This window comes from Rhinolophus sinicus, linkage group LG11 (genome assembly GCF_036562045.2).
Source record: "Rhinolophus sinicus isolate RSC01 linkage group LG11, ASM3656204v1, whole genome shotgun sequence".
NCBI classification, from domain to species: Eukaryota; Metazoa; Chordata; class Mammalia; order Chiroptera; family Rhinolophidae; genus Rhinolophus; species Rhinolophus sinicus.
The window spans coordinates 71,101,390-71,113,427 of record NC_133760.1 but is presented as its reverse complement, the minus strand read 5'-3'; the positions used below and the strand labels follow the sequence as shown (position 1 = coordinate 71,113,427).

The window sequence follows — 12,038 nt, the reverse complement described above, 5'->3', positions numbered from 1 at the left end:
AACAAAATAAAAGACACAGTTCAAATCATCATACTCATACTACCGTGTTTCCCCAAAAACAAGTCCTAGCTGGACCATCAGTTCTAACGCATCTTTTGGAGCAAAAATTAACATAAGACCCAGTGTTATACTATACTATATTATATTATATATTATATAAGACCTGGCCTTATATTATAGTAAAATAAAACTGGGTCTTATATTAATTTTTGCTCCAAAAGACGCAGTAGAGCTGATGGTCCGGCCAGGTCTTATTTTCAGGGAAACACAGTAGTATGTGTTCTCTATCGTATATATTCTGGTTTGAAGTGTTGCAAGGAATAGACTCTTGAGTACCCAGTGCAAGCTTTATGTGGAGTGGCAAAGTGGGCAGTGTTTGCTTCTGACAGATTCCCCTTATCCCTCTAGCCCTCCCTCATGTTCTGTGTCCAAGTCCCCAAACCCCAACTCTGTCTCTAGCTACTCAGGGTTCCCTTCCACAATGTCCAGCAAAGGTTTGCAGTTCCTGACTCACCAGCCTGTTCTTTACGTCTTTGTCCTATTACTCATCTGTTCATTCATCCATTCTACAAATATTTCCTGAGCACATACCATGTACAAAACACTGCCCAGATGCTCTGGATACAACAGTATGAAAGACAAACACACCATTCTCCAGTGGGATTGCATTTGGTAAGGGAGATATACAGACAGCAAGTAAATAATTACAAACTGTGGTAATGCAATGAAGGGTGCAAAATGGGTGATGAGAGAGAAAATAATGAAGAGAAGGCAATTTTAGGTAGAGGTGGTCAGTTAGACCTTTCTGAAATCCAAAGGATGGAAAAAAGCCACCCGTGAAATAACAGAGAAAATATGTCCATGAAGATACACACACACACAAAAGCTTCAGATAGGTAAGTGTGAGGGTCTGGAGGAAAGACCGTGCAGCCAGAGCCACACGAGGAAAACAGAAAGAGGTAAGGAAGGAGGGCAGATCATACACGGCCTACAGGTCTTGGTGAAGAGGTCAGATTCAGGATCCCATTCTGAACTATCGCTACATTTTAATGAATAATTTTATTCTAAAAGCATTGAAACGTAGGATGTTGGAGTCATAAAAGGCTAGGTCCAAATACAGACTCTGACACTATGTCTTCTTTCAAACTTTGGATAATATCTCGCCCAGAGACTTGAGGTAAGAATTAAATAAGATAATGCATGTTTAGCACTTATAACCAGTAAGTGTCTAATTAATAGTTGTTACTATTGTATTAGTTAGCTATTACTGCATAACGAACCACCCAGAAATATATAAATTTAAGACAAGAGATGCATGTATATTGGCTTATTGGCCTAAACTAGACTTCCCTGCTGGTTGAGCTCTGGTCTTCGCCTCATATCACATTCTGGGGTACAAACTGAAGGGACAGCAGTGTCCTGGGGTAAGTATGACAATAGCAGAAATGAAAGAGATCAAGGCCAATATGCAATCACATTTCAAGCTGGCTAATATCCCCCTCGCCAAGACAAGGCACACACTGAGCACAAAGTCAGGGGCAGGGAATTACATCGTGCCCACCCTGAGTCCCAAGCCAGTCACATGCCAAGCCCAATATTTTGAACAATAATTTAATCTACCCCAATTACTGTGGTCTGTAATAACCTAGCATTGCTGCCTTACTGGGGAAAGCTGATATGTACATGAGGCTATTATTAACATATAGAAATGAATGAATGAAATCTACACCGAACAATTGCTACACAGCAAGAAATAGTTTCTTCTTATTCAGTCAGTGTCTGAACACACCTCTAATCTATTTGTTTTGCACATTTGGAAATTAGTATTTTATTGCATTTCTACCAAGAGGTCACACTTGTTTTCCTTTTAAAATCATTCTTATAGAACCACGGAGGTTGACAATCATTTCACTGATTGATCCTAATGTAGGACTTGCCATTTTTCAGAAGTGACTTATTATGCACAAGCCAATAGAAACGAAGTACTTGAGTAACAGAATCAATACAATTGTCTTTAGGAACCAATTGAGAGTTGACTGATCAGGGAGCCTGTGCAGTACCCTTTCCTCGCCGTAACTTCAAGCCAACCAACCACTCAGACTCATTTTACAGACGAGGAAAAGGGAAGAGTAGAGAGTTGTACACATAAGTGATAACGATGAGGAGCTAGAACACTCTCGCACTCTCCGTGGGGGTGTCTGGATAATAAACTAAAATACATCACAGCCCAATTCCTGGTGAAGTCAGTCCAGCCAAATTGCCTTTGATGGGCACCACGACGGCTGGGGAGAGCGGGATCCTGCGCGCTCAAATCCAGAATCAGAGTGGCTTTCTGTGGCTCTCTCCACACAGGCACCAGGCCTCAGAATCACAGACAGAGCTGAAAGGTTGTCTGGACACTCAACAGTTACCCCTCCCATACTGTGCTTGCTTTGTAGAAAAAAGCAAATAGGACCTAAAGTGAACAAAATTGCCAGAGATCGCACTTGAGTTTTCATTCACAGGGCGTTGAGGGACTGTTTATCCTAGGGATGGAAATCAGCTTGATTTTTTATAAGGTACTCAGGGGGACTCACTTTATGTTTCATCTTAGTAAAGGTGCTATTAATTTTCACTTATTTATCAACCATTTGAGTGAGGAGAAAAATCAGCATCATGCTGTTTAAATCCTAATTGTGTCCAAGGAAATAAATTGTCTGCTTCAAAATCTTCTTGCGCCATATCCCCTTCACAGTCTCTCCCCTCCAACAGCCCTATTTCAGAAATGTTTTAAATATAAAAGTTCTTTTATACTCAGAAGGCAAAGATAAACCCCCAAAAGACATCTTTGTGATATCTGAGGTTTTAATAACGATATTCTGAGCGGACTAACTCATAGTTTTTATTTTGGTCCATTGTGCTGTTTTGTTCTCTTTATCCTTCCAGATCAGAAAATATACACTTGAGTGGTTCTATTAACCTGGAAACTACACCTAAAAAGGCTAAGGTAGTTTTATGAATATAATCAATGTGTGTGTGTGTGTGTGTGTGTGTGTGTGTGGTGATGGTGGTGGTTCAGATATGTGTTCTTTGGGGGTGGGGGTTAGAGGTGAGGAGTCCAGCCAGAGACAAAGCTGAAGAAATTACCTATCACCAAATGAAGAAAAAGCTGGTGAGCCATCTCAAGGCATTTGAATTTTCTCCTCCAGATACCATGAAGCCATTGTGTAAGGAGTCTGGGAAATTCTTTGTGGTGTAATCAAATTGATATGTAATAGGAAGGCCCTATGAATTGAACTACCATGTTTGTTTGACCTTAAATGGATATTGTGGAGATAAAGGCCTGAAAAGAAGTCCTGGGGAGAGAGGCTCCTATACAGGAAGAAGCATCTGGTAATAAGACAGAGTTCAAAGCCACACTTCTGCCCTGCAGAGGCCCTCAGACCCACATTCATGCCTCAGATCAATTCTCCCTTGTACAAAGTAAAGGAAACTACTGCTTCTCCCCTTGTCGTGAGTATTAAATGAGATGACGTACTATCATGCAAAACATTTCATAACCTGTGATAAGCTGCTCTGGAAGTAAATCCTGTCAGCTCTACCTTCAAACTGTATCCAGAATCTGACCACTTTTCACCACTTCCATAGCCTTCATGCTGGTCCAAGCCACCTTCAACTCTGACTGGATTATTGCAATTACTTTTTCTTTAATGTTTTTTTTTAATTTTTCAATTATAGTTGACAGATACTATTATATTAGTTTCAGGTATAGGACATGGTGATTAGACATTTATATAACTTATGAAGTGATCATCCCAATAAATCTAGTACCCACCTGGCACTGTACATAGTTATTACAATATTATTGACTAGATTCCTTATGTTGTACTTTACATCCCCATGATTATTTCATAACTACCAGTTTATAGTTAATCTCTTCCCCCTTTACACCCATCTTCCCAATCCCCCTCCTATCTGGCAACCATCAAGATAGTCTCTGTATCTTTGAGTCTGATTATGTTTTGTTTGTTCATTTATTTTGTTCTTTAGATTCCACATATAAGTGAGATCATATGGTATCTGTCTTTCTCTGCCTGACTTATTCCACTTAGCATAATGCCCTCTAGGTCCATCCATGTTGTTGCACAAGGCAAGACTTCATTCTTTTCTCTGGTAGAATAACATTGTATTGTTGCAATTACTTCTTCACAGGGCTCCCTGCTTCCACCTTCGCCCCCACCACCCGCTCCCTTCAGTCCATCATCTACAGACTAGCTGCAGAGACCCTTTTAATACATGAGTAGGATCGTGTTGCTCTTCTATTCAGGAAACCCCCACTGGCTTCCCACTTTCACCTAGAATAAAAGCCAGAGTCTTTACATTGGTCTAATGACCCTGTGTGTTCTGCCTCCCTCCTACCCCACAGTTCTCTGCCCTCACCACCTTCAGCGTCTTCCTGCTGCTCACAAAACAACCAGAATATGTTACCATTTCTGGAACTTTGCACTTGCTGTTCCCTCTGCTTGCAATTCTCCTCCCATAGATGCCTTCTTTGCTCTCTCCCCACCTCACTGGAGACCTTAGCTGGGAGGTTTTAGGAGATCACGCTTTATAAAATCCAGGATTTCTTTTACATAATTAATCAATGTAATGAATTCTTAAGTGTCCATAATAATAATGCAAGCCTGAAGTTGCCTTTCTTTCATCCTGTCATTTTAGATCTTCATACCTGGAAAAGTTACTGTGCATTAGGAAATGCCAAAGTACACCATCCAATTTACATCTCTAAGTTCCTTTCTGGCTCCGTGCTTTTGATGTCACCCTTTAGTGTCTCTTCCACAATACATTAGCTACTGCTATATTCTCAGAATTTCCTCATGCAAAGGGCTGTTGTTTCTGCTGTGTGCCCCCCCTGGTTGCCCCAGCCTATTCCACACCCATCCCAGCTGTTTGTATTGAGATATCTAGTTATCTGCAAGTAAATCTGCTCCTCATATGGAAATAATAAAGGCCAGGCAGGCAGGACTACAGCAGTTTTCATATACCGTGTTTCTCCGAAAATAAGACCTAGCCGGACAATCAGCTCTCATGCATCATTTGGACCAAAAATTAATATAAGAATGGGTCTTATAAGACCTGGTCTTTATTATATTATATTATATTATATTATATTATATTATATTATATTATATTATATTATATTATATTATATTATATTATACCTGGTATTACATTATATTATATTATAGTATATTATACCTGGTCTTATAGTAAAATAAGACCGCGTCTTATATTAATTTTTGCTCCAAAAGAGGCATTCGAGCTGATTGTCTGGCTAGGTCTTATTTTCAGGGAAACATGGTAGTAATGATAATAATAATAATAATAATTCCACACTCCTCATCCCCTCCATCTTGCTTTAATTTTCTGTTATACTTTTTGCCATCCGAAGCACTGTATATTTACTGGTTTATTTATTGCTCACCTCCCTCCCCTAGGATGCAAGCCAGGAAAAGAACTTGGTGTTTTGTTCACTGTTATATCCCCAGTGCCTGGAACAGTGGACATAATAGACACTCAATAAATATTTGTGAAAATATTTTTAAACAAGTGAATATTGTATCTGAATGAAACTTTTCAAGAAGTCAACATAACAGCAATTAAATTTTATAAATCTTATGTATATACATTCTACCCCTTTTAAAATACTTATCCCCTCGTTTCATCCTTTCTTTCATCCTTTCTTTGGAGTTGTGCTAGAGATCACCCTTGAAGGAAAAATTAAAGTTGCACATATACATGTGTGCATACACTCACACACACACACACACACACACACACACACACAGAGATACACATTCACACATATAAACACTTCCAAAGAAACAGAACAAGATCACTTTAATCTATCAGTCATCGGATGCTGAAATATAATAGGCATTTTATATGGCTGCATTCATAGCATCTCTAGTAAAGAGTAAACAACTTCTCCAAGGTTCCACAGAGAACAGATTTGATCAAGGCAGTATGACCTCCCAACCCGTCCTTATAATTGCCATACCACCTACTTAGTCTGTCATGCTTGCGACCTCTACTTGGATACAGAACAAGAGGCTACTGCATTTGTTTTTATGCTGGTATAATACAAATCACTGTGCTGACTAATATAAAGAATCATTAGCAACTAAGGATTCTGCATATATGTGGCTTGCTCTTGTAGATTTGTGTGAAACCAAAGGGTTTAATTGGGTATACTGCATTTAACCAGGAAACAGAAAATTGATAATTTGGGAATTTAATAAAACTGTTCAATTTATAGTTTTAAGTAATTAATTCTCATACTAGGATTTTGTCAGCCATCCTGCAATGGTAAGAAAAATAAGGGCTTTCAATGAACTGAAGAGAAGACAGAGACAGTACCTGTGTTAGGAAAGTAGGAGAGCTCTTCAATCAGAGGTTCTAGAGACTAAGCAGGCGGGAGAAGGGGAGAAGGGCAGAACCCCAAGGCAGGAGAGGCAAATGTGGCTCTGTGGCAGGAAAGAGGAATGGGGAAGAAGGAAGAGTTCAGAGACGCAGTCAAGGGCTGTAACAGACGCAGTCTTCAGAATTACTAACTGGGGGTGATGAGCAGGAGAGGGATGAGAAGCATCTCAGGGGCCCAAGACGTTTCTACTTATATCATTGGGTGGTATTTGGGTGGTGCCATTAGTTGAGCTGAAGCAGATCCTGTTGAGTGAGTTTAATTCATTGATGTCAACTAGTTATCTAAGGGTGACTCATCTAGTTATAAGTTCATCATGCTGAATGACCATCCTACAAGTTTTGGTTTTATTCACAGAAATATTATTAAAGTATCTTTCAAATACGAGCTGAAATCTACATTCCCTTTGTCTAGTCATCCCTCTTATATCGCAATCTATAATTGGAAATAAAATTACTTTATAATATAATAGTTATCATTTACTATAATGTAATGCGATACAATATAATCCATGCCATTAATAATAGCTGGCCACTACTGAGCATTATGTGCCAGATGTGTCACCCATTTCTAGCCTCACAATAAACATGAGTTGAGCTTTGAAATAAGGCTCCGAATGGTTCAATAACTTGCCCAGTTCACACATAAGTGGCTGAGACAAGAGTTAAACTGATATTATTTGATGCCGAGCCAAAATCCCTAACAACTAAGGTATCTTGCTTTTCTTTTTGCTTTCTTTACTCAGCCTCTACAAATCATTTGTTAAATTATTGGACATTTTTCAACACCTATAATTATTTTTCCTGTAATTTTCCCTCACTATAGTTACTCTAATAAGTATGCAGACAAAATATCATTTTTAAATACATGAAAAGCAAACTTATTCTTTGAATTTAGTCAAAGAAATTCGAGTTATATAAGTTAGTAGATTGGTATAAGAATATTTCTTATTATCCTTCCTCTCTAAATTACGTTTACTTTTTTATTTTTTGTGATTGAAATTTTCACGCTTAAATATTTGTCTTAATACACATAATTGAATTTAGGACAATTCAAGCTTAAATGGCTAAATCTTGACAGCACTAAATTTAACAGATGAATTACAGTGATAGACTAAGATGGCATATAATTTTTGAATATTGCTACTGAAACTTTACTCTCGGTTGCCAGAGCCCCCCATGTTAATTTGATAGATTTAAAAAGCTAAAGCTCTTTGATTTGGAAAGACACAGAAGAAAATTGATGAGCATGAATCTGGCATTTTATCACTCAAGTGAATATGATAATGATGGCATCATTAGGCAAAATAATAACATGACAGTTTCATGTGATTAAGGAACACTTCCACCACAGAGCATTTAAACGTCAAGCACCTGGATTCCCAGATGTTTACCAGTTTCGGCCACACAAAACCCTCTGCTATCCTGTATTCTCTGAATAATAACTGATAGGTGTTGGGCAGTTATAGAGCAGAGGCCAAAACACCTACTCATTGCTGCTGGTGGTGGTGGGGGGAAGAGCATATTCCTTTGTCCATTTGTTAAAAATCAATCTCTATTTACTCAATTAGCATATCATAATTTGGATTACTTCAGAAAAACTGAGAAAACGGAATTTAGCTGTGACCTTCATTTTCAAATAGCTCTTAAGTACTGTTATTTTTATTTCCTATGCAGATCAATTTCTTCAAATGTAAACAGTCTTGAGTGTGTGTGGTATATGTGTTGGGGTGGGAGGGTTTTTCTGTTGGGAGTGGGATTTTTCTCCCCAATTAGAAACAGTCCCAGCTTCCTCTTATTGTTCCATGATTACTGGTTTACAGAAGCCCTGCGTTTTGTATGGAAGCCAAGTTACTGACTGGCCATTATTTCTTCACCCACTTACTGTGATATATAGGTGTCTTGGCACCTGGTGGAACAGGTAAGTAATTACTAAGCTTCCTTTTTCCTTGTCTTGCTAAGGTCCTGCCTTCTTTTTAGTTAAGAAACACAAGGTAATAACCGAGCAGGTTTGACCTATTGAGAAAATAGCTTTGTTCAGGTGGTGGTGAATTGTTTTTATCTAGTTCTTCAAAGCAATCACATGGTGCACACCTACTTACTAACAGTAAGCAGCAAACCGTGCCAACTTCCTTGTGCCCTTTACCAAAGGAACTTCTCATCCAGAGAGTACTAAATTCCAGTTCTCTGAAATTCATGTAACTTGGGAGCAAAATGCCTAAGTACCCCTGAAGTGTTTGAAGGTAAAACATTATTGGTATGCAGCAGTGGTCCCAGCATGGCTGCATTTCAGATCACTCAGAGAACCTCAAAAACAGTGATGCCCAGGTCCCTCCTCCAGAGAGTCCGCATAATAAGTCTGGAGTCTGGCCCAAGATTCGCATGTTTCAAACCTGCCCAGGTGATTCCAATATACAGCCAAGGTTGAGCTCTTCCAGTCAAATGGCTGGGAGGCTACTCAGGCAACAGACGCTCACTGTTTGAATCACCTTCTGGCCATTAGTTATTTTCCACATGTACATGGACTCACTTCACTGACTTAATTACTTACTTAAAATTCTCAGAACACAGCAAAGCATTCTCTGTGAATGTCAATTTGTTAAAGAGTACTGTTGAAAGGGGGAGATGTGATTTTTTTTTTTTTTTTGCATTAAAAAAATCAATCATAGATCTGGACCCAAGACCAGAGTAGATAAACACTGTGTGGGGGCAGAGCCCCAGAAAGTAGTTTCCAGGCTCTCGGCCTCACATAGACAGGTGCTGGCTCAGGTAGTAAATGGCCAACTGTGATTGCATGGCCATCAGCTGTGGCTAGTTGGCCGTCAGCTGTAACCAGTGAGCCATTGGCCACAATAGAACTGCTGTGGCTACGCTAGCAGAGAGAGGGAGAGAAGAGGAGAGAGAATGGTGCTAGCAAGAAGATGGCGGGTGGGCTGGCAAGCATGGATGGCGGTTTGCGGACAGTGTGGATCCAGCCTCCAGTGAGAGTATAGTGCCGCCAGAGAGAATATAATGGTATGACTCCCCTACTTATGGCTCCGTGGGTGTTCCTTTTTGGCCTGGCCATATCCTGCGTTCTTGTATGGGGAGCGGGAGCAGAAACCCCACAGGCTTCCCTGCACGACACTGTGCCTGCATCCTTCTGTGCACACATTAAAATTACAACTAAATTATAGAACGATCAACCTGGAGAACCATCTGAAGTCTAGCTGAACAGAAGTTCTATAATATAAAGAAGAAGCCATGTCAAACCTGATAGGAGGAGCAGAGACACGGAATAGGCCTCAAATATCCCTGTGGTGGTTGAGAATCAGGAGATATCTCACCATAGAGGTTCCCCAAGAGGAGCAAGGGACCTGGCCTAACACCAGACTCCCCAGCCTAGAGTACTGGTGTTGGAAAGAGTAGCCCCCACAACATCTGATGTGAAAAACAGTGGGGATTCCTACCATTTGGGTAGGACTGAAGGCTATGGAAAACCCAGACATCCTCTTAAATGACCCATGTGCAGACTCCCTCACTTGTAGGCACTCACCCTGAGCTCCAGTGGAGGGACAATGCCTCGGGGGGTGTCTGAGGCATACAGGCTGGGGGGTGGGGGTGGAAATGAGGTGTGTGGCTGTCGTGTGGGGGACCCTGCTCGCTGCGCCATTTGTCATGCGGGACGGCCCGCGGGGTCTCTGCTCCCGCTCCCCATACAAGAACGCAGGATATGGTGAGGCCAAAAAGGAACACCCACGGAGCCATAGGCAGGGGAGTCATACCACTATATTCTCTCTGGCGGCACTGTATTCTCACTGGAGGCTGGATCCACACTGTCCGCAAACCGCCATCCACACTTGCCAGCCCAGCTGCCATCTTCTTGCTAGCCCCTGTTCTTCCTCTCTCTCCTCTCTTTTTTCTAGCGTAGCCACAGCAGTTATATTAGTGGCCAATGGCTCACTGGTTACAGCTGACGGCCAACTAGCCACAGCTGATGGCTATCCCATCACCGTTAATGGCCATTTACTACCTGAGCCAGCACCTGTCTATGTGAGGCCGAGAGCCTGGAAACTACTTTCTGGGGCTCTGCCCCCACACTCCACCCCTACAGGCTCTCGCCTCACAATCTACGCGACAAGCGTCTTCCGCGAGGGGACCTGTGCGAGGAGCCTGGGGGTGAATGCAATATCCTGGACATAGCCAGGCTCTCTGGGCACAGCCAAGGTTTCTCAGGGCACCACCAGTGCTTCTGGGCATGGCCAGACTTCCTGGACTTCTTAGGGTACCACCTGTCTTCCCGGACACAGCCAGGGTTTCTCAGGGCACCACCAGTGCTTCTGGGCACAGCCAGACCTACTGGGCTTTTTAGGGTACCACTAATCTTCCCGGACACAGCCAGGGTTTCTCAGGGCACCACCAGTGCTTCTGGGCACGGCCAGACTTCCTGGACTTCTTAGGGTACCACCTGTCTTCCCGGACACAGCCAGGGTTTCTCAGGGCACCACCAGTACTTCTGGGCACAGCCAGACTTCCTGGACTTCTTAGGGTACCAGTAGTTTCCCCGGGCACAGCTAGGATTTCTCAGGGCACTGCCACTCTCTGTGGGCACAGCCACACTTCCTGGACACAGCCAGGGCTCTCAGGGCACTGCCACTCTCTGTGGGCACAGCCACACTTCCTGGACACAGCCAGGGCTCTCAGGGCACTGCCACTCTCTCTGGGAACAGCCCGACTTCCTGGGCACAGCCAGGGTATCTTCAGGGCTCAGCCAGACTTCCTGGACTCAGCCAGGGCTCTCAGGGCACTGCCACTCTCTCTGTGCCTCTCAGGGTACCCTGCTGGAACAACAGCGACTCACAATCAAGGTGCTTACATATTCTCAATGGCGGCCAGTCAAGAGACAAAAGCAAATATCCCCCAGTTCCACTAACAACAGTTCCCAAATAAACAATTAAGTTGTCCATTAAATTAGGGATGGAAGGCAATTCCCCATAGTCCATAGTCATTCGCCAGGGCTGTCCTGGGGTGAGGGACGACCTTGACCTCACCCTCATCTCCCACGGAGGACTCAGCAAGCGTTACCTCCTGGGACTATAAGTCCTGCATCCGGGCTGCCCGAGCAGGAACCTCCCGGCCCACAGGGTCGCAACGACCTTTGCTTTCTCCGGCCTGTGCTGATTGGGGAACCGTCCACATCTTTCCACCTCTCCACGGGGCTCCATCTCTCCAGCAGCTGCATAGCTTTTCCTGTGCTGGTGGGAGAACCGTCCACATCCTCCCACCCCTCCACGGGGGTCCAGCTCTCCGGCAGCTGCTCCTCCTGGTCTTCCTGAGACTGAGTGTTCATACACACAAACTGCTCCACCACTCTTGGGAGAGCCTTGGCCGGCACATACCCTGCTCGCTGCGCCATTTGTCGTGCGGGGGACCCTGCTCGCTGCGCCATTTGTCATGCGGGATGGCCCGCGGGATCTCTGCTCCCGCTCCCCATACAAGAACGCAGGATATGGTGAGGCCAAAAAGGAACACCCACGGAGCCATAGGCAGGGGAGTCATACCACTATATTCTCTCTGGCGGCACTGTACTCTCACTGGAG

The 12,038-nt window shown here is 43.0% G+C and overlaps 1 protein-coding gene across 1 annotated transcript in view; it reads right to left on the bottom strand.

The window, feature by feature from the left end:
* Positions 1–12,038, bottom strand: part of SLC13A1 (solute carrier family 13 member 1) — a 259,980-nt gene that overhangs the window by 123,287 nt on the left and 124,655 nt on the right. The window lies entirely within an intron of this gene.